This window comes from Schistocerca cancellata, chromosome 6 (assembly GCF_023864275.1).
Source record: "Schistocerca cancellata isolate TAMUIC-IGC-003103 chromosome 6, iqSchCanc2.1, whole genome shotgun sequence".
NCBI lineage: Eukaryota > Metazoa > Arthropoda > Insecta > Orthoptera > Acrididae > Schistocerca > Schistocerca cancellata.
In genome coordinates this window covers 171,543,222-171,569,186 of record NC_064631.1, presented here as the reverse complement: position 1 = coordinate 171,569,186, position 25,965 = coordinate 171,543,222, and the positions used below count along the sequence as shown (strand labels likewise).

General features: G+C 43.5%; 1 protein-coding gene across 1 annotated transcript in view; it reads right to left on the bottom strand.

Annotated features, from left to right (window-relative positions):
* LOC126191023 (monocarboxylate transporter 1-like) overlaps positions 1-25,965 on the bottom strand; it is a 105,072-nt gene that overhangs the window by 67,427 nt on the left and 11,680 nt on the right. The window lies entirely within an intron of this gene.

Genomic DNA, 25,965 nt, shown 5'->3' with positions numbered 1-25,965 from the left:
ACCTTTCCTCGTCACCCACATCATTATGTTTACGAAGTGGGTCGTTTGAAAATTGTGTCCTCAAAGTCACGGTACCCTGCAGGAATGAATTGTGCAAGTCTTTCAGATTATTCACTTTTTTTGTCGTTATTGGAACCCTACCAGTTACGTATGCCCTCTCATGAGGCAGGATATTAAGAGAATATGTGTGTTAGTCTAATCCATCAGTACACCCATAAGCAACAATCTTCCGTTTCAAACCTGATTTATATTCAATGTGCTTCAGATTGGACAATTAAAAGCAAGACACAAAGGAATTAGCAGTGTTGAATAACGCTTTTCGTGCAGCCACAGGACGTCGTGTTACCACTCAAACTGTGCGCAATACGCTGCATGATGCGAAGCTTCACGCCTGAGGCCCATGGCGAGGTCCATCTTTGCAACCACGACACCATGCAGCGCGGTACAGATGGGCCCAACAACATGACGAATGGACCGCTCAGGATTGGCATCACGTTCTCTTCACCGGTGAGAGTCACATATGCCTTCAACCAGACAATCGTCTGAGACATGTTTAGAGGCAACCCGGTCAGTCTGAACGCCTTAGACATACTGTCCAGCGTGTGCAGCAAGGTGGAGGTTCCCTGCTGTTTTGGGGTGGCGTTATATGGAGCCGACGTACGCCGCTGGTGGTTATGGAAGCCTCCGTAACGGCTGTACTATACGTGAATGCCATCCTCCGAACGATAGTGCAACCACATCGGCAGCATTCGCCTTCATGGACGAAAATTCGCGTCCCCATCTTACAGATCTTATGAGTGACTTCGTTCAGGATAATGACATCCCTCGACTAGAGTGGCCAGCATGTTCTCCAGACATGAACCCTACCGAACATGCATGTTTATGGACTACGTGACCCACCAACCACTCTGAGGGATCTACACCGAATCTCCGTTGAGGACTGGGACAGTCTGGACCAACATTGCCTTGATGAACTTGTGGATAGTATGCCACAACGAATACAGGCATGCATCAATACAAGAGGACGTGCTACTGCGTATTAGAGGTACCGGTGTGTACAGCAATCTGGACCACCACCTCTGAAGGTCTCGCTGAACGGTGGTACAACCAGTAATGTGTGGTTTTCATGAGTAATAAAACGAGCGGAAATGACGTTCGCGTTGTTCTCTATTCTAATTTTCGGTACAGGTACCGTAACTCTCGGAACCGAGGAGATGCGAAACTTTATTGATGTGTTTATATATGTGGTGTCCGTCCTTTCGGACATGTCCGAGGTCATTAGGTAAGAAGCTCGAATTGGGCAAAGATGGGGATGGAAATCGACTGTGTCGTTTCAAGGAATCCGTCTCAGCATTCACGTTACTCGATTCAGGCAAACCATGGGAAACGGATATGGAGAATTACTGAGACTTGATCCCTGCGTCTCACTAATGAGTATCCAGCGTCGTACCCCCTGTGCTAAGCAGATATGCCTAAAAGTCGACCAACATGAAATTCGCGAATTTTCATCGTAGATTATTTTTTACCAATCGGTCTTTGGATGCACTGTGTCCTACCAACAAAAATGACACCATACGTTACAAAACAATGGAAGTGACAAAGTATAAAACTTTGGCGTTTCAGTGTCAGAGGATCTTATCCTTGAGGTGAAGAGAACACAAATGATTTCTGTGCACGACTTTGACAGAGGTATTTATAAAAAGCTTTTGTTTTATCTACATTCACAAGAATGTAAAATCTTCTCCTCCACCGACCATCTGAACGTGTCGTACCAGTAAAACGTCGCGTCATATACGCATTCTGTGGAAAAAAATTTCATGCATTACCCTTCGTTGCAGTTGCGCTACTCACACAACCTGCTCTCAGTAAGCAATGCAGTCGTGCGACACTATACCTTATTTTCCATATTGTTTCATTGCATTCCATATTATTTGTGGCATCTGGAAACAGAAACAGGATATAAATTTGTGTTTTTAATGGCAAATCATCGATCACTGTCAACAAAAGGTTTGCACACGTCCAGTTGCAAGTCCCAATTCTACATCTACAAACATAATCCGCAAGCCAAAGTGTGGTGTACAGCGGAAGGTACCATACTCCACTACTAGTCATTTTCTTTCATATTCCACTCACAAATGATGAGAAGAAAAAACGGCTGCCTATATGCCTCTGTACGAGCTCTAATTTCTCTTCTATTGTTTTCGCCGTCTTTATTTTATGGCACCATTCAGCAAGTGCCCTTTCCATTTTCTACGTCTTCGCGGCTACGGCCACCAACCAGCAGGAGGAGGCCGTCCGCGTACGGTATCACCTCTAGCATGTCGTTACTATGTTGTAGATTTTCCAACAAGGTCTCCATAATCACGTCCCAAAAGAGTGGCCCCAGGACAGAGCCCTTTGGACATCCCTAGGTGATTCTTTTTCTCCTTCTTCAGCCAGGGGATGACAACTAGACCTATGTTTCTTCACAATAGCTCCTCAGACAGCCGTATAGCTGCCCTGGACACTACTTCTCCCGCAGGCAGGAGAAGAGCGTACGGCTGCCACAGGTTGTCAACGGCGCCACTAATGTCCACCATGATGCCCACCACATACTTGTGAGGGGCTGAGCTGCAGAACTCGCCAGCAGAGCCATTTCGTCAGACGCCGATACCCCAGCCGAAAGCCAAACTGCCTGTCACTCATATCACACAGCACCCTGTGTGCCGCCAGTGTCAGCCAATAGCCTCTCGAATATTTTCCCCAAAACGTCTAAAAGACATACTGGCCTACAGGACTTGGCTTCTATTGGGTCTTTACCTTTGCATTTCTTTATAATGACAACATTTGCGTTCTTCCAGACTTTAGGAAACTTGCCAAGTCTCAGGCATTCGTTACAGAACCCAGTAAGAGGTGCGATTAGCTGAGGGGCGAGGAACTGCACCATCTTCGCTACAATTCCGTCTGGCTCCGGAGCCTTCCCCTTTTTGATGGACTTTATGTGAGTCGCCAGCTGCTCCTCAGAGGAGGGGTACACCACGGTGTTCTTTGTGTACTCAACAAGATTGTCCCTGCGGATGTGGCGCTGCACCTTTGTGTCCTCGAGCTCGTCGTCATTTGGCAGCAGGGTCCGAAGGTGGACCTCAGCAGTGTCCTGCCAGGGCTCTGTCACTCGGGCGCCGTCCCTGATAGTCGACAAAAGCGTGAGAGATCTTATCTTTTCCCTTACCAGCTTGTAAGGGACTCCCCAGGGGTCAGTGGCTAGCTGGTGCACCACATACTTTTCCCAACTCTTAAGTCTCACTGCCTTTAGTTCCATATGGAACAATTCCTTGGCATCTCGGTACCTTTGTAGCCAATACTGTTTTCCATGCCAGATGACACTTCGCTGGTAGTACCTCCTCGCCCTTCTTACAACCTGATGCACACGTCCTAGTTCGGCAGACCATGGGGATGGAGAGGCCGCAACGGCTGTCCTCCTGGTTGGTATAACAGCGTTCACCGCTCTAACTACTGATCCCACCAGCTCCTCGGCATATCCGGCCTCGTTTTCGTCACCCTCTTTCAATGGAGGAATTTCACACTCCAGAGCCAGGCATTCCCAATCAGTTTTGTTGCATTGAAAATCCAAATATAACAACCATACAGCATAACCTACTGTCTAAGATAATTAGTGGGTCTTAAATTACTACATTAACAACCCGCCAGGGTAGCCAGCACGCTAACGCGCTGCTTCCTGGACTCGGGTAGGCGCGCCAGCCCCAGATCGACTCCGCCTGGCGGATTAACGACGAGGGCCGGTGTGCCGGCCAGCCTGGATGCGGCTTTTAGGCAGTTTCCCACATCCCAGTACGTGAATACCGGGCTGGTCCCCACGTTCCGCCTCAGTTACACGCGTCGCAGACATATGAAATACGTCCGCACTATTTCACGATTTACACTAGACGCAGACAGTTGGGGTACACTGATTCCGTCCTGGGGGGTACGGGGTGGCGGCAGGAAGGGCATCCGGCCATCCCTAACACTAACACTGCCAAATCCGTTGTAACCACGCCGACCCTGCGATCGTTGCGGGACTATGGCGTAAGTGAGAGAAAGAAGAAGGAAGAAGGAAGAAAGAAGAAAGAAGAAAGAAATTACTACATTAACAATTGCAACTGCATACATTCTTAATGGCTAATACTATGGAAAAGGTTAGTATTTGTTACTAATCCACTCTACAAGTACACTGAGAAGCTATGACCTCTACAGCGTTGTAAGATGTCCATGATTTAGGAATTTGTTGCTAGTGCACTCGATCAGATGTAATTTCGATGGATTGCTCACGCGCTGCCTGCAATATGTAAGCTATAAGAGAATCTCAGACCAGAGAGCAGTGTTGTATGCAGTAGGAACTGCGTGGCTGTAGTTGTAGTAGTAGTAGTAGTAGTAGCAGCGAGCAGTCGTGTGTATCGAGTAGGCTGGGACGGTCGTGGGGAGCGATGGCGGAGCCTGAGCGTTGTAGTACAAGGTAAAAGCAGCCTCGCGCGCATGTACTATTGTTATGTCAAGCCCAATGTAAATGTTTTTAAAAAAATCTCTTAATAATAATCTTTTGATAATCATTCATCTCAATTTGAAGAACTTACTAATTTCCCCAATCCATGGTCATCCCGATTATTGTAAAGAAAAATCAGTTGTTTCTTATTATACATGACAAATCGATCGGCCAACATTGCACAGGGCTGTGCCAGAAAAATTTCTTATAGGAGCAGATATATATGCGTTATCCGGCGAGCTTATTGAGGTAAGAATTTCAATTTATTCAGAATGATCTTTCAGGGCCACGACGCAGCACTGCTGACGTCCAAATTCACAAGTTTAGATTCGCAGTCAGTTAATTATTGAAAGGTTATAAGTAAGTCACAATTTTATTAGGAGGTTAGTCACATTGTATTATTGGTAGGTTACGGAATTTATCTGTTGGGCAGTTACACTGAATGTAAATTATATAATTATATTTTTTACTGTTGAGAGGTTATTATTTAATTTATCTGTTGGGAAGTTACACTTGTCGACAACCGGCCATAAGCGTATTTTTGTGAATTTCTGAGAAGTAGTCAGTTATATATCTGCTCTTATTTACTGAATGTTAAATGGAGTTTGCATCTGGCGCAACGCATTTACTAACTTGTCACTCTTTCTTTCACAGATCATCGGCAATTTATTTCTCTTTGTACTAATTGTATTTGTTCCATTTTTGCTTTGTCTTTGTTTGATTGTGTGCTTAACATTGATTTGTGAAAATGCCGCGAAAAACTGTTAACAGTGCATCGCGATGTGCAATGAGTGAAAAAGCCGACTCGAATAATTTGACCAATAACACTAGCGACACTCAGTGTAATAGTGTTAATGCTCTAATTACAGATAATCAGTGCGTGCCGATCACTAGTAATGATTTTGATCCTAATGATGGGCAAACAAATTCAATTATGTCCACAGTAAATGTAACAATTGATGACGCGGCTCGTTCCGTTACAATGAACGCTGTCCAAGTTGGACACGCCTGATTTGCTAAATTTGCTTAGCGAACAGATAATTGTTTCTAACGAAGGTGAACAATGTACTCAAAGTACGTCAGATTTATTTGATTCCGGTGTAGTGACCAACAGTGCATATCCAATTGGCAAACCTTTTCAAGAATCAGAGAATGACCAAACGGTTACACAGAACGTGACAAATGCAGATACACCACCACACAGCACAGAGAATGCAGCAGCTAATTTTGGCATGGATCAAGTTATGACATTATTGCTACAACTTAATGAAATTCTCAAACAACAACTTAATGAAAATCTCAAACAGTCGAATGAAAAACAAGACAACAATTTCAAACAACTTAATGAATCGAACAAACGGCTTAGTGAACAGATTACAGCCGTTGCAGTGCAATGTCATGATACTAAAGGACAATTACGTGAAGAAATTAAGGCTTGTGCTAGGAACAGTAGCGAAGAAATTAGGTTGTTGCACGAGAATTAATTAATACACGCAGCCACAACAAAATTACTTAGAGATGAAATTAGTGCAGTCGCTAAACAATGTTCTGAAAACGCAACACAGTTACGCGACGATTTTAAATTAGTGTCAGCGGAAGTTCCACGCACACTGGATGCGAAAGGCGATAAGAAATTTGAACAACAAAACAGCCAAATTGACGAACGTTTTAATCACCACCTACAAAACAGTAAAACAAGTTACCGTAAATTCATACACCAACAGAACAAAGCAAAGAAACAAGTCATGGAAACAATTACTGCACAGACAGGAAGATAAGCGTAAGTAGTTTACGAAAGCAAAAACATACGTATACAACAACATTGCTACAGTATCAGACGAAATCAAACGGTTGAACACCGAATTGCATGATGAAATCTCCGATCTTAAAACCAAAACCGACAGACACACAGTAGACTTTCAGACAGTGACCAACAGACTTGAACAATTAGAATTAATACAGGGTCCAGATGCCATCAAAGCAGACTTTAAGAAATAAAACAAAACCACACGTAAAATGCAAAAACAAATTAATGCTTGTGACACTAAAAACGACGATTAGGTAAAAGCACTGACTGAAAAATTTGATGAATTGGCCAGTCGTATGGACGTTATCGAAAATAACAATGACACCAAATCAGACGATCCGTCACCAGTTTCGTTCAATCAAACATCCGAATTCCAAAATTTGCAGCAGACAGTCAGTGAGATTGGTTCGTCTAACAATACATTGAGTAGAAAATTGTCATCTTTACAGCAAGAAGTGACAGAAATGAAAAATGTTTCAGCCTTTAAAACGACACAGCATACGCCACATTCCGAACGTTTCTCACAGTCACACAGCCAGTATAATTCAGGTAATTTACAGAGTACGTGACTTAGATTCCGAACAGTCACAGACCAATAGATTATCATACGATCCTGAACCTGCTCAGACGTAAAGAGACGATAATTTTGATTACAAGCACTTACTATCGCTGAGAAAATTTAAGGTATTTGAGAATGACAGAACACAGATACACTCTTTGGACTGGATACAACAATTTGCTTTTGAATTTTCACCGGCTTGCCCTGTAATAGAGAAACTAAAATTTATTTGCAGCGCGTAAGAGACCTCAGGGGATTCATTACACTTTGATGAACATGTGCCGTAGCGTGCACAGGGCCCCGAGCCGTAGTAGTGCTAGTTCTTCTTTTGTTTTCTGCACTGCTGCCTACTCGTTTCCTATCCTTTATATCTATCAAAACAGCTCTTCAACTATCGATCTATCTAGGATTAGGAATGAGTAAAGAAAACCTGATACGACAAGTTTTACCTGAAAGTGACAGTTATCATTATACGCTCCAGGAATGACAACCACCAGAATTTTAACAACAGACAAAACTTTAATTATCAGTGTCGTCAAAATTATCAGCAACAGCAAACACATTTTGGTAACAATAGAGGCTTTTCCCCACAACAGCAACAAAATCAACCGGTTAGCATACCTAACCAACAATGTAATGTGCAAGGTCAACCAAACTTTAATGTTTCGCCGCCCACACGTATAGCGTCGGCTCCACCAAATAGTAACGCACAGCAACAAGGAAATCACTACGTATAGAAAACACACCATTTCAACTCCTATCGCAATGCGCCGTATAGCAATGATTGTTATGACAGACGTAAAAGTAATGAGCACAGTTTTCCGCGTAACAGTCGGTCTTATCAGCGGCAGAGTCATCCACAACAACAGATTATCATGAATGAACCAGACAGTCGGTATCATCCCGAACCTAATACGTCAGGACGAAGTAACAGAACAGTACAAATAGTCGAAATGCCACAGCATCCTCCTGCAAATAACAGCACGTCAGAAAGAATTTGAATAGATACGGTATAGGTTGCGTCTTCCAGCAACGTAAGCAGTACTTTTGACACACACAATCTTGTTCACGAAAATGTTATTACTTTTGACGACATCCGAGACACACATACAGTTTAAAAAAACATTGTTTCAAATGGCTCTGAGCACTATGGGACTTAACTGCTGTGGTCATCAGTCTCCTAGAACTTAGAACTACTTAAACCTAACCAACCTAAGGACATCACACACATCCATGCCCGAGGCAGACTGTAGCGCCTAGAACCGCTCGGCCACTCCGGCCGGCAGACTTTTTCGGAAAACGTGTTCAAAACACCTCACAAGACTGTCTGTATGCACCACCTGCAGTGAATCCACGGATGTCCCAGGCTCTACTCTGTAGGTTAAAGACGCCTTCAACTCACATTGCGTGATAGGGTTACATCCGCGCTACTGAGCATAGACTTTCTTTGAATGATTCGTGAACTGTTACGGCGGAATCGAGTGACCCGTAGAAAAAACCGAAGGTTATATTGAGTTCATCTACGCCGGTTACACATGTCCAGATAATTTCAGAGTTAGACTTAATTTCAACACAGTAGAGACAATATTCTTGTCGACTGCAATGAACGCTCTCCCTTCTATGGCGTCTTTCTGTTATACGTTCCAGGCACAGTTAAACATTACGAAGCTTTCTACTTCGGTTTTCATCCAACTTTCGGTTTCGAGTATCATCTGAGTACGAGAACTTTCCTGGAGGGCGATATACACAACTTACATCCAAATATGTTCACTGTTCCAAATTCTCTCAAAATTAACGCAGCAACGGGTTACAGTAGCAAATCCATCTTTCGAACTTTGATACTACATTTATCATCGAATAAGTTTGAATCCTGTGATCGACGTGTGTTTTATTACATAGTGGCGTTTTGGTTTACTGTGGGTAGAATGGCGGAGAGGCGGGATTCACTTGCGCAAATGTTGGAAACAAATGCAGGAAATAAGTAAAGGCGAAGGAGGAAGTGCTGCTACCCTCCACCTATTCATCTGGGTTGAAACTGAGGAGCAGATGGGTGAGGCACATTTGGTATTTACTTATTAATTTCTACTGCTTGTGAGTATTCTGTCTACAGAATCATTTAAAATTGTACCCACTGTTTCTTTGATTGCACTGGTCTACACGCGAATTTCAATTTTTTTTCTTTCTTTTGCAGAATCCCAGTAAGATGAAGAGTGGAACGGGATCTCTTTTTGTCGACAATGCAGATAAACTTTCTTTCTCTTTTACAGATATGGAAGGAACTTTACCGCCAATTGCTTAACCCTCTAAACTTGTGTAAGAGAACTCGTCAACACAATCAAATGATTTTTCTTTAATGAATAAAACCTGATCTGAACTTTTCATGTAGCCCTATATCGGGCCAAGAGAACAAATTGTATTTTCCCTTCAACCTCTTTCTGAAGCCACATCACGAATCTCTAAGGTGTATCGTGTGTTATGATTGCCTTGTACGCAGCTCCCAGCCCCCCCCCCCCCCCCCACCCACCCAAAAAAAGAAAAGCTTCGATAACACAGATGCAAGGCTCTGAGCACTATGGGACTCAACATCTATGGTCATCAGTCCCATAGAACTTAGAACTACTTAAACCTAACTAACCTAAGGACATCACACAACACCCAGTCATCACGAGGCAGAGAAAATCCCTGACCCCGCCGGGAATCGAACCCGGGAACCCGGGCGTGGGAAGCGAGAACGCTACCACACGACCACGAGCTGCGGACACAGATACAAGGTTTTGTGTAAACATCTACGTTATTTTAATCTCTAATTTTAATAGGTCTCGAGGCTCGGGTCTGTTTTGATATTCTGTCTGAGTATCTGCATTCCAAAAAATGTTCAAATGTGTGTGAAAAGTTATGGGACTTAACTGCTAAGGTCATCAGTCCCTAAGCTTACACGCTACTTAACCTAAATTATCCTAAGGACGAACACACACACCCATGCCCGAGGAAGGACTCGAACCTCCGCCCGGACCAGCCGCACAGTCCATGTCTGCAGCGCCTTAGACCGCTCGATCTGCATTCCAAGTTGATTCATGTCTATAAGACCTTGTCAGTACGACACCCTTCACTATTTTCAGTGTTATTATGTGTGTTTTACGATCTGATTGGCCACTCACAAGCTAACTACTCACACTTTCTGCCTCAATTAGAGCACAATATACACTCCTCGAAATTGAAATAAGAACACCGTGAATTCATTGTCCCAGGAAGGGGAAACTTTATTGACACATTCCTGGGGTCAGATACATCACATGATCACACTGACAGAACCACAGGCACATAGACACAGGCAACAGAGCATGCACAATGTCGGCACTAGTACAGTGTATATCCACCTTTCGCAGCAAAGCAGGCTGCTATTCTCCCATGGAGACGATCGTAGAGATGCTGGATGTAGTCCTGTGGAACGGCTTGCCATGCCATTTCCACCTGGCGCCTCAGTTGGACCAGCGTTCGTGCTCGACGTGCAGACCGCGTGAGACGACGCTTCATCCAGTCCCAAACATGCTCAATGGGGGACAGATCCGGAGATCTTGCTGGCCAGGGTAGTTGACTTACACCTTCTAGAGCACGTTGAGTGGCACGGGATACATGCGGACGTGCATTGTCCTGTTGGAACAGCAAGTTCCCTTGCCGGTGTAGGAATGGTAGAACGATGGGTTCGATGACGGTTTGGATGTACCGTGCACTATTCAGTGTCCCCTCGACGATCACCAGTGGTGTACGGCCAGTGTAGGAGATCGCTCCCCACACCATGATGCCGGGTGTTGGCCCTGTGTGCCTCGGTCGTATGCAGTCCTGATTGTGGCGCTCACCTGCACGGCGCCAAACACGCATACGACCATCATTGGCACGAAGGCAGAAGCGACTCTCATCGCTGAAGACGACACGTCTCCATTCGTCCCTCTATTCACGCCTGTCGCGACACCACTGGAGGCGGGCTGCACGATGTTGGGGCGTGAGCGGAAGACGGCCTAACGGTGTGCGGGACCGTAGCCCAGCTTCATGGAGACGGTTGCGAATGGTCCTCGCCGATACCCCAGGAGCAACAGTGTCCCTAATTTGCTGGGAAGTGGCGGTGCGGTCCCCTGCGGCACTGCGTAGGATCCTACAGTCTTGGCGTGCATCCGTGCGTCGCTGCGGTCCGGTCCCAGGTCGACGGGCACGTGCACCTTCCGCCGACCACTGGCGACAACATCGATGTACTGTGGAGACCTCACGCCCCACGTGTTGAGCAATTCGGCGGTACGTCCACCCGGCCTCCCGCATGCCCACTATACGCCCTCGCTCAAAGTCCGTCAACTGCACATACGGTTCACGTCCACGCTGTCGCGGCATGCTACCAGTGTTAAAGACTGCGATGGAGCTCCGTATGCCACGGCAAACTGGCTGACACTGACGGCGGCGGTGCACAAATGCTGCGCAGCTAGCGCCATTCGACGGCCAACACCGCGGTTCCTGGTGTGTCCGCTGTGCCGTGCGTGTGATCATTGCTTGTACAGCCCTCTCGCAGTGTCCGGAGCAAGTATGGTGGGTCTGGCACACCGGTGTCAATGTGTTCTTTTTTCCATTTCCAGGAGTGTAATTATGAAAATGTCTTCCGCTGTGCTTCTTATCTGCTTGTCATTAAACTTCTCTATACGTTATGGTATCGCTATAACGGGTTCGTTGAGCCCCGCCAGAATCAGCGTAGTCTTACGCTGAGTGTATTTAACAGTACGCTAGCTTTATCCTGACCTTGCTTGTTGCTTGCTGTTCCACATGGTAACTACGGGTTGCTCGCCGAGATCTGAAAGTACGGTTCGTAGTATTATGGATGGAGTTCTTCAACTGTGGAAAGTGTGATGCTACTTTTGCAGAATTACTGCTTTCCTCTGCCTTCGTGGTCGAGGGTTTGTGGATGCAGCCAAGGACCGGAGTAGAAAGAAACTGTGAGCACCTTTTACTATGTTTGACTAAACTACTAGTTGTGATCTGCGAAACATTTGTTCTTTGAGCGATGCTATGTTATTCAGATCTAATTTTGGTTCTTGCGCGTAATGCTGTTAAACTTAGATTAGTGACCGTCGTATTGGTCTGCGTCCTCAATATCGATCAGCATTCCAAGTAGTAGCCCATGACCAGTTATTTTAAACCTACTTGTGAAAGGCAATATTTTGTTTGAAAAGCTTTTACTGTTTGGTGCCGTCATGGCTGGGCGTTAAAAAATTAATATTCTTTTTTAAACTGCGTGTTTCCTTTTAAAGATCCATTTGTTAAACCGGCCTTTTTAAGTGTCTGACTCCTTTCAAACAGTTGTGTGTTAAACTGCCACAATTATTTTCAAGATTGCTGAGCTGACACATAAAAAGTTGTATTGTTCACAGCTAAAATCTGAGAGTACCTTATGAGGGCTTTCGGCGCCCGATATGCAGTTCGTTTCTGTTGTTGTTACCTTGTAGCTACGTGTTTCTAAATATTACACTGTGCATCTTTTAGAGAACGTTATCTGAGCTGAATGAAGGAACCGAGCGATATCTGGACTAAGATCATGCTGCTGGCCTTGCATTTTTACATGAGTGTACGCCAGGTATAATTTCCAAAAGATGTAAATTCTCTCTCTCAAATACTACAAACTGGGTTCAAATTCCAACGAACGCAAAATCTCCAAGATTGGCGGTGTTTTACAGAAGCTCGAAATTTAGCGCAGATATCAGTGCGAGATGCTTATAATAGTTTCAACAACCAGACTTTGTTTCGAAACCTGGTAGAAATTCCAAAGAGATTCTGGTCGTAAGTAAAATATGCTAGTGGCAAGAAACAGTCAACGCCTTCTCTGCGCGATAGCAATGAAAATACCATCGACGATAGTGCTGCAAAAGCAGAGTTACCAAACACAGCCTATCGAAATTCCTTCAGCAAAGAAGACGAAGAAAATATTCCAGAATTCGAACCAAAAACGGCTGCCAACATGAGGAACTTAGTAGATATTTTCGGAGTAGTGAAGCAACTTAAAACAATAAAAGCAAGTCTTCTGGTTCAGACTGTATACCCATTAGGTTCATTTCAGAGTGTGCAGATAGAATAGCTCCATACTTAACAACCATATACAACTGCTCGCTCGGCGAAAGATCCGTACCCAAAGACAGGAAAGTGGCATAGGTCACACCGATATTCAAGAAAGATAGAAGGAGTAATTCACTAAATTACAGGCCCATATCTGTACCCAAAGACAGGAAAGTTGCACAGGTCACACCGATATTCAAGAAAGATAGAAGGAGTAATTCACTAAATTACAGGCCCATATCATTAACGTCGATATGCAGCAGGATTTTGGAACATACATTGCGTTCGAACTTTATGAATTACATCGAAGAGAACGGTCTATTGACGGATATAGGAAACACCGTTCTTGTGAAACACAACTAGCTCGCTTAAATTGCGTGCTTATGGAATATCGTCTCAGTTATGTGACTGGATTTGTGATTTCCTGGCAGAGGTCACAGTTCGTAGTAATTGACGGAAAGTCATCGAGTAAAACAGAAGTGATTTCTGGCATTCCCGAAGTAGTGCTGCAGTCCCTCTGCTGTCCCTTATATATGTAAACGATTCAGGAGATCATCTGAGCAGCCGTCATAGGTTGTTTGCAGATGATGCTGTCCTTTATTGTCTAATTAAGTCATCAGAAGACCAAAACGAATTGCAAAACGATTTAGAAGCCATATCTGAATGGTACGCAAATTGACAATTGACCCTAAATAATGAAAAGTGTGAGGTCATCCACATGAGTGCTAGAAGGTATCCGTTAAACTTCGGTTGCCGATAAATGTCTAACCTAAAGGCCGCAAATTCAACTAAATACCTAGGGATTACAATTACGAACAAATTAAATTGGAAAGAAAACGGAGATAATCTTGTGAGGAAGACAAACCAAAGATTGCGTTTTATTAGCAGAACACTTAGAAAATGTTACAGATCTACTAAAGAAACTGCCTACACTAAGCTTGTCCGCCCTCTTCCCGAATACTGCTGCGCGGTCTGGGATCCTTACTAGAGAGGATTGACGGAGTACATCGAGAACGTTCAAAGAAGAGCAGCACGTTTTGTATTATCGGAAAAAAGAGGGGAGAGTGACGCGGGCATGATGCAGGATTTGGAATGGACAGCATTAAAACAAAGGCGTTTTTCGTTGCGGCGGTATTATCTCACGAAATTCCAATCACCAAATTTCTCCTTCGAATGCGAAAATATTTTCTTGAAACTGACTTGCAAAGGAAGGACCTTCATAATAAAATAAGGGAAATCAGAGCTCTCACGGAAAGATAGACGTGTTCGTATTTTCCGCGCGCTATTCCGAGAGTAGAAAAATAGAAAGCTGTTGTAAAGGTGGTTCCATGAACCCTCTGCCAAGCACTAAAGTGTGATTTTCGGAGTATCAACATAGATGTAGATAACACTTCCCAAAAACGATATGCCACGATTAACAAACACGGCGATTACAGTAAATAATGTCAGCACGCACTATCCCTGGCGTAACTAGAGGCAAATTGCTTACCTCACGTCTTGTGAAGATGTATCTATCGTCCCAGTTGGTTTCTTCTCCGCTGGCCGCATGCTATGACGCGCATGCAGTAAATGGATTTTATTTCAGTTCACAGAAGCAAAGAAAATCAAGAAAAAAATTCCGAGAGACAGTGAATCATTACTCATGGCAAACTTTCCGCATGATAATCATTCGCAAAAGACACCGTACAAATCCCCACACGATCTTATAATCAACATCAGATAGCGCAAATATGTTTTCCGAGGCAACTTTAACAAGTAACTCAGTGTTTGCGCGGAATTGCATTTCACAGGCTAATTCGCGTGGTGCCACCTCGAAAACCGGTCGTAGACTGCCACGGATTAACATATCAGACAAGTACGTCATCGGAAGCAATTTTTCAACAAACTGTTCCGTCTTTACATGAGAGCAGACTTTGTACACGGATTCATGTATTACCTGCTCGGAAACGGATCGTGATCTAGTGGTGAACTACACTCCTGGAAATTGAAATAAGAACACCGTGAATTCATTGTCCCAGGAAGGGGAAACTTTATTGACACATTCCTGGGGTCAGATACATCACATGATCACACTGACAGAACCACAGGCACATAGACACAGGCAACAGAGCATGCACAATGTCGGCACTAGTACAGTGTATATCCACCTTTCGCAGCAATGCAGGCTGCTATTCTAACATGGAGACGACCGTAGAGATGCAGGATGTAGTCCTGTGGAACGGCTTGCCATGCCATTTCCACCTGGCGCCTCAGTTGGACCAGCGTTCGTGCTGGACGTGCAGACCGCAGACGTGCAGTCCCAAACATGCTCAATGGGGGACAGATCCGGAGATCTTGCTGGCCAGGGTAGTTGACTTACACCTTCTAGAGCACGTTGGGTGGCACGGGATACATGCGGACGTGCATTGTCCTGTTGTAACAGCAAGTTCCCTTGCCGGTCTAGGAATGGTAGAACGATGGGTTCGATGACGGTTTGGATGTACCGTGCACTATTCAGTGTCCCCTCGACGATCACCAGTGGTGTACGGCCAGTGTAGGAGATCGCTCCCCACACCATGATGCCGGGTGTTGGCCCTGTGTGCCTCGGTCGTATGCAGTCCTGATTGTGGCGCTCACCTGCACGGCGCCAAACACGCATACGGCCATCATTGGCACCAAGGCAGAAGCGACTCTCATCGCTGAAGACGACACGTCTCCATTCGTCCCTCCATTCACGCCTGTCGCGACACCACTGGAGGCGGGCTGCACGATGTTGGGGCTTGAGCGGAAGACGGCCTAACGGTGTGCGGGACCGTAGCCCAGCTTCATGGAGACGGTTGCGAATGGTCCTCGCCGATACCCCAGGAGCAACAGTGTCGCTAATTTGCTGGGAAGTGGCGGTGCGGTCCCCTACGGCACTGCGTAGGATCCTACGGTCTTGGCGTGCATCCGTGCGTCGCTGCGGTCCGGTCCCAGGTCGACGGGCACATGCACCTTCCGCCGACCACTGGCGACAACATCGATGTACTGTGGAGACCTCACGCCCCACGTGTTGAGCAATTCGGCGGTACGTCCACCCGGCCTCCCGCATGCCCACTATACGCCCTCGCTCAAAGTCCGTCAACTGCACATACGGTTCACGTCCACGCTGTCGCGGCATGCTACCAGTGTTAAAGACTGCGATGGAGCTCCGTATGCCACGGCAAACTGGCTGACACTGACGGCGGCGGTGCACAAATGCTGCGCAGCTAGCGCCATTCGACGGCCAACACCGCGGTTCCTGGTGTGTCCGCTGTGCCGTGCGTGTGATCATTGCTTGTACAGCCCTCTCGCAGTGTCCGGAGCAAGTATGGTGGGTCTGACACACCGGTGTCAATGTGTTCTTTTTTCCATTTCCAGGAGTGTATCTTAGCAGTTTGCCGCCGGCCCTGTCAGGGCGCGTTTGTGATTGCTCCATCCTTCACATCAATAAGCACTTAACGGTAGCTATGATCAGTAATTGGCGTTCCCTGGTGATCTGAGTGATATTGAAATTATTAATAACAGGTTCTCAGTGCAAGTAGCGTTATCAGAACGGTTGTAGCTGTGTAGTACTATTCGCTACTTGGGGCCCAGCGTTGTGGGTGAATCCCTATCGTTTCTCTCTGCTCCAGTGCGATAAGCCTTTTTCTCCCCCCGATCGTTCCCACGCTATGGGACCATTTGGCGCATCTTTCAGTGAGTCTGCCTTTTGATCTTACGTACTCGCTAGCCTCCTGTAACCCAATCTTCCTATACTGTGCATTAAAAACTTAACAACACAAATGTAATAAACATGGGAGGGATGTGGCATAAACGCCACAACCTTATGTCAGTGCCTGATTATTAACAAAATGCATTTGTTTACATATCCTTGAATTGAGATTTAACACCGGTAATTAACTCATCTGCTGAAAAAAAGAAAATTTTCGCGATACTAGTACATTCTGTAAAATATTTAAAATATTAGCAACTTTGTGATCGCTCTTCCATTATATTCACAGAAATTCAGTTGCTCTTTATTGTCAATATTGCTTGAATGCAGCTGAAGCGAATAAACGTAAAAAAATCTATCTTCATTCTGGGTGTGTTGAGTTCAACACTTTATCATTCCCAGATGTATGCTACCTGCATTTTAGTGCTACTGCTTTCTTTATATAAGATCGGAAATAAAATTTTGTATAGCACTGTACGACTCAGTTTGATTCAGTAATTATCCTTTTTCACGAGTATCAGTAAAAAAGTTAAAATGAGGTCCCCGCACAAATTTAACTTGATGTTGCAGGAATTCCGCACTTGCACTAAACCTCCAGAAATGTCTCAGTTTAGCCGGTGAGCCCGTAGAGGATGGTACAAGAGTCGTACAGTATGACTGCCCGTGCTTCTCCATCCGAGTTTTGCGGAGGTTAGTTAAGAAAATCCGTTCTTGGACTGTCTTAGAGAGTCCTCGTGTGAGATTCTTTCTATGTTTTTACGTTATGTCCCCTGCAGAGTCAGAATCGTTTGTAAAGTCCAAGTGCAATTCTACTTCCTGTGATTCTAAGTAATGGTATGGGTAGCTATATTATACGGAATAACGTACGAAAGTGATGCCATTTTGATGTATTTATTTACTTGACACCTTAAACTGATATATCGTCAAATTAATTATTGTTAACTGAAAACTAACACTTTCCCTGAGAGCATGGCCTCACGAAGAAACTAGAACGGAAGGCGTTCTATTGGCTACTGGCAATTATGGCGCGCGGCTTACACTCGTGATATTTCGTAGCCGTTCATACGTTTTCCTTCCCTTAAACAGTACTGATTTATTTATTAAGAGATCGATTTCTGGCTTTGTAATATTGTTGTAAGAATGTTGTTATTACCTTAGGGTTTCTCCTAATATCTGTAATGGAAAAAGCGACTTTATTAGTAAATACACTCCTAGAAATTGAAATAAGAACACCGTGAATTCATTGTCCCAGGAAGGGGAAACTTTATTGACACATTCCTGGGGTCAGATACATCACATGATCACACTGACAGAACCACAGGCACATAGACACAGGCAACAGAGCATGCACAATGTCGGCACTAGTACAGTGTATATCCACCTTTCGCAGCAATGCAGGCTGCTATTCTCCCATGGAGACGATCGTAGAGATGCTGGATGTAGTCCTGTGGAACGGCTTGCCATGCCATTTCCACCTGGCGCCTCAGTTGGACCAGCGTTCGTGCTGGACGTGCAGACCGCGTGAGACGACGCTTCATCCAGTCCCAAACATGCTCAATGGGGGACACATCCGGAGATCTTGCTGGCCAGGGTAGTTGACTTACACCTTCTAGAGCACGTTGGGTGGCACGGGATACATGCGGACGTGCATTGTCCTGTTGGAACAGCAAATTCCCTTGCCGGTCTAGGTATGGTAGAACGATGGGTTCGATGACGGTTTGGATGTACCGTGCACTATTCAGTGTCCCCTCGACGATCACCAGTGGTGTACGGCCAGTGTAGGAGATCGCTCCCCACACCATGATGCCGGGTGTTGGCCCTGTGTGCCTCGGTCGTATGCAGTCCTGATTGTGGCGCTCACCTGCACGGCGCCAAACACGCATACGACCATCATTGGCCCCAAGGCAGAAGCGACTCTCATCGCTGAAGACGACACGTCTCCATTCGTCCCTCCATTCACGCCTGTCGCGACACCACTGGAGGCGGGCTGCACGATGTTGGGGCGTGAGCGGAAGACTGCCTAACGGTGGGCGGGACCGTAGCCCAGCTTCATGGAGACGGTTGCGAATGGTCCTCGCCGATACCCCAGGAGCAACAGTGTCGCTAATTTGCTGGGAAGTGGCGGTGCGGTCCCCTACAGCACTGCGTAGGATCCTACGGTCTTGGCGTGCATCCGTGCGTCGCTTCAGTCCGGTCCCAGGTCGACGGGCACGTGCATCTTCCGCCGACCACTGGCGACAACATCGATGTACTGTGGAGACCTCACGCCCCACGTGTTGAGCAATTCGGCGGTACGTCCACCCGGCCTCCCGCATGCCCACTATACGCCCTCGCTCAAAGTCCGTCAACTGCACATACGGTTCACGTCCACGCTGTCGCGGCATGCTACCAGTGTTAAAGACTGCGATGGAGCTCCATATGCCACGGCAAACTGGCTGACACTGACGCCGGCGGTGCACAAATGCTGCGCAGTTAGCGCCATTCGACGGCCAACACCGCGGTTCCTGGTGTGTCCGCTGTGCCGTGCGTGTGATCACTGCTTGTACAACCCTCTCGCAGTGTCCGGAGCAAGTATGGTGGTTCTGACACACCGGTGTCAATGTGTTCTTTTTTCCATTTCCAGGAGTGTACTTATGAAGCAACGGTAGTGTACTTGCTTCGCGCCAGAATAACTGTGCTTTTTCCGCGTACCTCGCTGCTGACGTTGAAACACGTATGTATGCAAGGTATTCATTACCAGCGATGGCGAGGCATGACAGAATCTCTGACCAGAGAGTTATTTATCGTTGCTAGTCTGCGCTTGACCGCGCCAGAGTTCAGTTGCATGTAGGGAGTCGCGAGTAATTGTTGCGAGTGGACGGTTGTACTGAGCGGACGTCGACATGGGTCGGCGGCGTACTCCGCATCCATCTCCGGTCAAGATTCAGGACGAGGTATATTGTTAAATAAGGTAATGAAGCAGCGTTTCGCTCAGCTAGTAATGTATGGTAATTGTAATTAATTTGTTCAAGAAATGACCCAATAATAATTTCGTTTTCAAAGCAATCGCTTTTAAGAAAAGAATCATTACAATTGAAAGAATATTTCCTATGCATTTCCTCCAAGAATCAAAATTAGACATGGGGCCAGCATTGCACAGAGCTGTGCCGAAAAACAAGAGCAGATGTTGATGGAGTTTACTGATGTGGGAATTTTTTTTTTTTTTTGTTCAGATTTAATAATTGCACAGGGCCAAAGGTCAGCGCAGCTGCCCTTATAAAATTTATCAGGTTCATTTTAGCGTTAATTTTGTGGGGACTTAACATTTTTGAAGATTTTGATTATCATTGAGTTTTATTATTGTGGGAAGCTAACATTTGGCATTATTTGCAATTCTCTTCAATTTTTTTTCGTTTTCATATTTTTACGGCAAGGTTACACTTGGCTCCACTTATATTTAATTAATATCTTCACTTTTGTGGGGAGGTTACACTTGGCGACATCGGGTCCAGGATCGTATTTCTTTGAGAATCTTCTGAAAATAAGCCAGATATCAGCTGTTATTTACTAAAATATAATCAGCATTTGGCGCAACACTTTTACTAATTTTGTGACTTTCTTTCCACAGATCATCGGCAATTCGTTGCTCTCTGTTGTATTTGTGTTTGTTGCTTTATGCATTGTGCTTATTTCATTTGTGAATAATTGTGATTTGTGTTAAAATGTCGCGAAAAACTATTAATACTATATCGCGAGGTGTAATGAATGACATTACCGACTTAAACAACTTCACCGATAGTACTTGAGACACGCAGTGTAATGATGACAATCCTGCGTTCACTGACAATCAGTGCGTTCCAACCACTAATGATAATTTATATCTTAATGATGAACAAACGAACTCAATTGTGTCCTCTGTTAATTTGACGACAATTGATGACGCGGTGCGCTCTGTTGTAATGAGCGCTGCCCAGCTTAACACACCCGGTTTGGAAAATTCACGTAACGGACAGACGAATTTTTCTAATGAAAATGAACAGGATACTCAAAGTAGGAGAGATTTATTTAATTCCGAAATAGTGACTGACAGTGTACATCCGACTGGCAAACCTTCTTGTAAATTACAGAATGACCAAACGGTCACACAAAACGCGACAATTGCAGATACACCATCAAACAGTACAGAGAATAGAGTAGATAATGATACCTTGGAACAAATTATGGCAATATTGCTACAACAGGGTAAAAAACAAGACGACCATAAAGAAGATCTTAAACAACAGAGTAAAAAATTAGACAACAATTCCAAACAATTTAAAGAAGATCTCAAACAACTTAGTGAACAGGTCAAACAACAGAATGAAAAACAAGACAAGTTTAATGAAAAATTAGACAACAATTCTAGACAGCTTAGTGAACAGATCAAACAGCTTAATGAAAAACATGACAGCATTAATGAAAAATTAGACAACAATTCCAGACAGCTTAGTGAGCAGATTACAGCCGTTGCCGCGCAGTGTCATGATACTAAGGAACAGTTACGCGAGGAAATTGAGGCTTGTTCAAGGAAAAGTAGCGAAGAAATTAAATCTGTTGCTCACGAATTAAGGGAAATGCAAACAGCTACAACAGAAACACTTAGAGAGGAAATTAATGCAGTCGGTAAACAATGCTCTGACAAAGCAACACAATTACGCGACGAGTTTAAATTAATGACAGCAGAACTTTCGCGCACAATGGACGCAAAGATAGACGCGAAATTCGACCAACAGAACACTCAAATTGACGAGCGCTTTAATCACCACATACAAAACAGTGATACGCGTTTCCGCAAATTTATACAGGATCAGAATAAAGTAAAACGACAAGTAATGGAAACAATCACAGCACAGAGACAAGAAGACAAACGTAAATTGTTTGCGAAGGCAAAAACATAAGTGGACAGCAATATTGCTGCAGTGTCCGATGAAATTAATACCATCAAACAGTCGAACACAGAATTACGTGACGTAATTTCCGATCTTAAATCGAAAACAGACACATACACAACAGATTTTCAAACAATGACCGACAGACTCGAACAATTAGAATTAACACAGGATTCCGATGTCGTCAAAGCTGACGTTAAAAAATTGAACGGAACCACACGTAAATTACAAAAACAGATTAATGCTTCTGACACTAAAACCGATGATCAGGTAAAAATACTGACTGAAAAATATGATCAATTGGCCAGTCGTATTGACGTTATTGAAAGTAATAATGGCAACAAATCAGACGATACTGCACCGATTTCGTTTAACCAAACACCTGAATTCCAACATCTACAACAGACAATCAATGAGACAGATTCGTCTAATAATACATTACGTAGAAAATTGTCAAGTTTACAGCAAGAAGTAACAGAGATGAAAAATATTTCAACGTTTAACACGTCACAAGGCACGGCACATTCCGAACATTTTTCACAATCACACAGCCAGTATAAATTAGGTAATCTACAGAGAGTACGTGAGTTAGATTCAGAACAGTCACAGTCGAACAGATTCCCATACAATCCTGAATCTGTTCCGTCATACAGAGACGATAATTTTGATTACAAACATTTTCTATCAGTGAGAAAATTTAAGGAATTTAATAATGACAGAGCACAGGTACACGCTTTGAACTGGATACGTGGATTTATTTTTGTGCTTTCACCGCTATTACCTGTAATGCAGAAACTAGCTTTGGACTGGATACAGCAATTTGTTTGTGCATTTTTACCGCCATTGCCTGTAATACAAAAGCTAAAATTTATTTACAGCGCGTAATAGACCTCAGGGGATTCATTACGCTTTAATGGATATGTGCCATAGCGTGCATAGGGCCCCGAGCCGTAGTAGTGCTGTTTCATCTTTAGTTTTCTGCACTGCTGCCTTCTCTTCTACTATCCTTTATATCTATCAAAACAGCTCTTTAACTATTGCTCTACCTAGAATTAAGAAATAAGTCAAGAAAATCCGATAAGACAAGTTTTTACCAAAAGTGACAATTTTTTTTTTCATTAGGCGCTCCAGGAATGACAACTACCAGCGTAATGTTAATATCAAAAAAAATTTTTAATCATCAGTATGTGTGAAATTATCAGCAACAGGAACCACATTTTTAGTAACAATAGAGGTTTTTCACAGCAATAGCAACAAAACTAGCCGGTTAGCATACCTAACCAACAATGCAGTCTACAAGGTCAACCAAGCTTTAATGTTTCGCCGCGTGCACGTATAGTCTCAGTCCCAACAAATAGTAACGTACAGCAAGAAGGAAATCAGTACGTACAGAAAACACAGTATTTTAATTCCTATCGCAATGCGCCGTATACAAATGACTATCACGACAGACGTAAAAATAATGAGCACAATTTTCAACGTACATTTAATAACAGTCGATCTTACGAACAGCAAAATCATCCACAGGAACATATTCTCATGAATGAACCAGACAGTAGGTATCATCCAGAGCGTAATACGTCTGGAAGAAATAACAGAACAGTTCAAATAATGGAAATGCCACAACATCCTCCAGAAAATAATAACACGTCAGATAGAATTTGACTAGATACTGTACAAGTCGCATCTTCCAGTAACGCAAGCAATACTTTTGACACACAGAATCTTGTTCACGAGAATGTTATTTGAAACAGGCTTTGTTGAATGCACCACTTTTATCGCACCCAGATATTACTAGAAATATTTCCATTGCCACCGACAGTTTTAACACCGCTTTAGGCGTACATATTTTCCAGGAAATTGAAGAAGATGGTTCTACAATAATTAAAAACGTCGCATTTGCAAGTCGCATTCTGTCACCTGCTGAACGTAATTATTCTGTCACAGAACTGGAAACATTATGTGTTGTTTGGGATTTTACGAGATTTCGACACTTTCTTTATGGAAGACATACCACCGTTTACACAGATCACAGAGCGATACAATTTTTACTTTCGGCTAAAGTCACACACGATAGATTAAGCAGATGTAAGCTTTATTTGCAGGAATTTAATTTTACAATAGTTCACATTCCCGGCACACAAAATATTGTAGCGGACGCACTATCTCGTTCTCTTAGTAACAATCAGCAAGACGTCGCAACAAACTTCTGCAAAGCAAATTTCAGCATCATGTACATTCAACAAGTGGCATTTGAAAATTTTATTTCGTCGTCATTACAGGACATAGCACAAGAGCAAAGTAAAGACAACGTGTGGAAAGAAATTAAGCAGCTTTGGCAAGATAGGAATAATGTTACCATTAGAAACTACTACACTGTACGCAATGACATTCTGTTTCGCCACTCTCATCCAGACAGCAACAATTGGTTATTATGCATTCCTGACGAACTGGTTAACAAATTAATCTGGTATACTCATTTAAGTTACGCACATTACGGAGCTAGAAAATGTTTTCTTATACTGAGACAGAACTGTTATTTTGCCAACACGGAGAAATGTATACGACGAGTTTTAGCGTCATGAAAAATTTGCCGGAAAGTTAAGTCAGACACCACTTCACATATTCCTCCATTATATCCCATTGTACCTGTTAAATTGAGACACATGGCCGCTGTAGACATTTTTGGTCCGATTCCCAGAACTAATAGAGGTTTTTGCTACATTTTTGTCGCTGTTGAACTCACTTCAAAATTTGTTACCTTCACTCCGTTACGCAAAGCTACTGCTAAAACCGTTTCGAAAGCATTTGTAAAACATTTTCTATTTCATGTAGGGCATGTATTGAAAGTAATTTCCGACAATGGATCACAGTTTCGATCTGGTATATGGACACGTATGTTACGAGCTAGAAACATTTCTTCCATCTATATATCCAGGTACCATGCTTCTTCGAACCCTTGTGAACGATTAATGAAAGAAATTGGTAAACTGTGTAGAATATACTGCCACAAAAGACATATTGATTGGGACACACACATACACTCATTCTAGGATGTAATTAATTCCATACCAAATGAATCCACTATGCTGTCTCAGTCTGTAATATTGAAAAACGTCGAAACACCTAACAAAATTAAAGAATTAGTAAACTTTCCTACGTCTCGTCGACTACGACACCGTGAAATAATTGACATTGCGCTGAAGAACATCAAACGTGCCGCAGAGCGCCGGAGAAGACAACAAAAACAGGTTTGTATACGCCGTGACTTTCACGTTGGAGAGAAGATATTAGTACGTACACACTATTTATCCAACAAAATTAAAAGTAGGTGCAGTGAATTTGAACTTCTATACGCAGGTCCATATCGGATTCGCAGCATTCCTCACCCCAATGTTGTACACGTCGAAACTTTGAGAACCAGAAAATCCAAAGGCAATCACCACTGGACAAACATCAAACCTTTTATTGAATGAAGACACTTTATGATTTAACATGTTATAATGCCATTTACTAATTTTTATGATCACTTATACAATTATATTCACATGACTTATTACTGATGATTATCGTATTTTTCTTGGCAAGTGCTCGGCAAGGCAAGGTTAGCAGGTCGCTTTTCTTGTCGTTACACGTCAGACCGTGCATATTTTTCCAGATGAAGTTACACATTTTATGACTATTTCTGCAATTATATTCACATGACTACTTATTGATGATATCGTATTTTTTCTTGGCAAGTGCCCGGCAAGGTAAGGTTAGCAGGTCGCTTTTCTTGTCGTTACACATCAGACCGTGCATATTTTTCCAGATGAACTTACACATTTTATGACCACTTATGCAATTATATTTATGTAACTACTTACTGATGATTGTCGTATTTTTTCTTGGCAAGTTCCAGGCAAGGTAAGGTTAGCAGGTTGCTCTTCTTGTCGTTACACATCAGACCGTGCACATTTTCCATTTTTTTTTGTATGTATGATTGTTTTCCTGTTTTGTTTGTATGCACTATGAATTAGTTAAGATATAGCAAACACCAGTTGACTTTGACATTTTTGCCTTATGATATCTCAACATCGTGACTACTTTACTTTTTTTTCTGCTGCATTGTGATATTCTGTGTACATTTTTGCCTCTGAACACTATCTATGTTTTTCACATGTTACGTTTTCTGTCATGTTATACTGTATGCTTAATTATGTTACCATAAACCAGTCATTATTTAGTGAGTATATGAATTGAATGCAAGACATTAATCTTTGTTCATCATTTTCAGAAAGAAATAACGTGTAAAGGAAATAAATTAAACAAAAAATGGGAATTTCACCTACGGATTAGACGAAAGAAGATGCAAAAACCTTATGAGGAAGAGTAAAT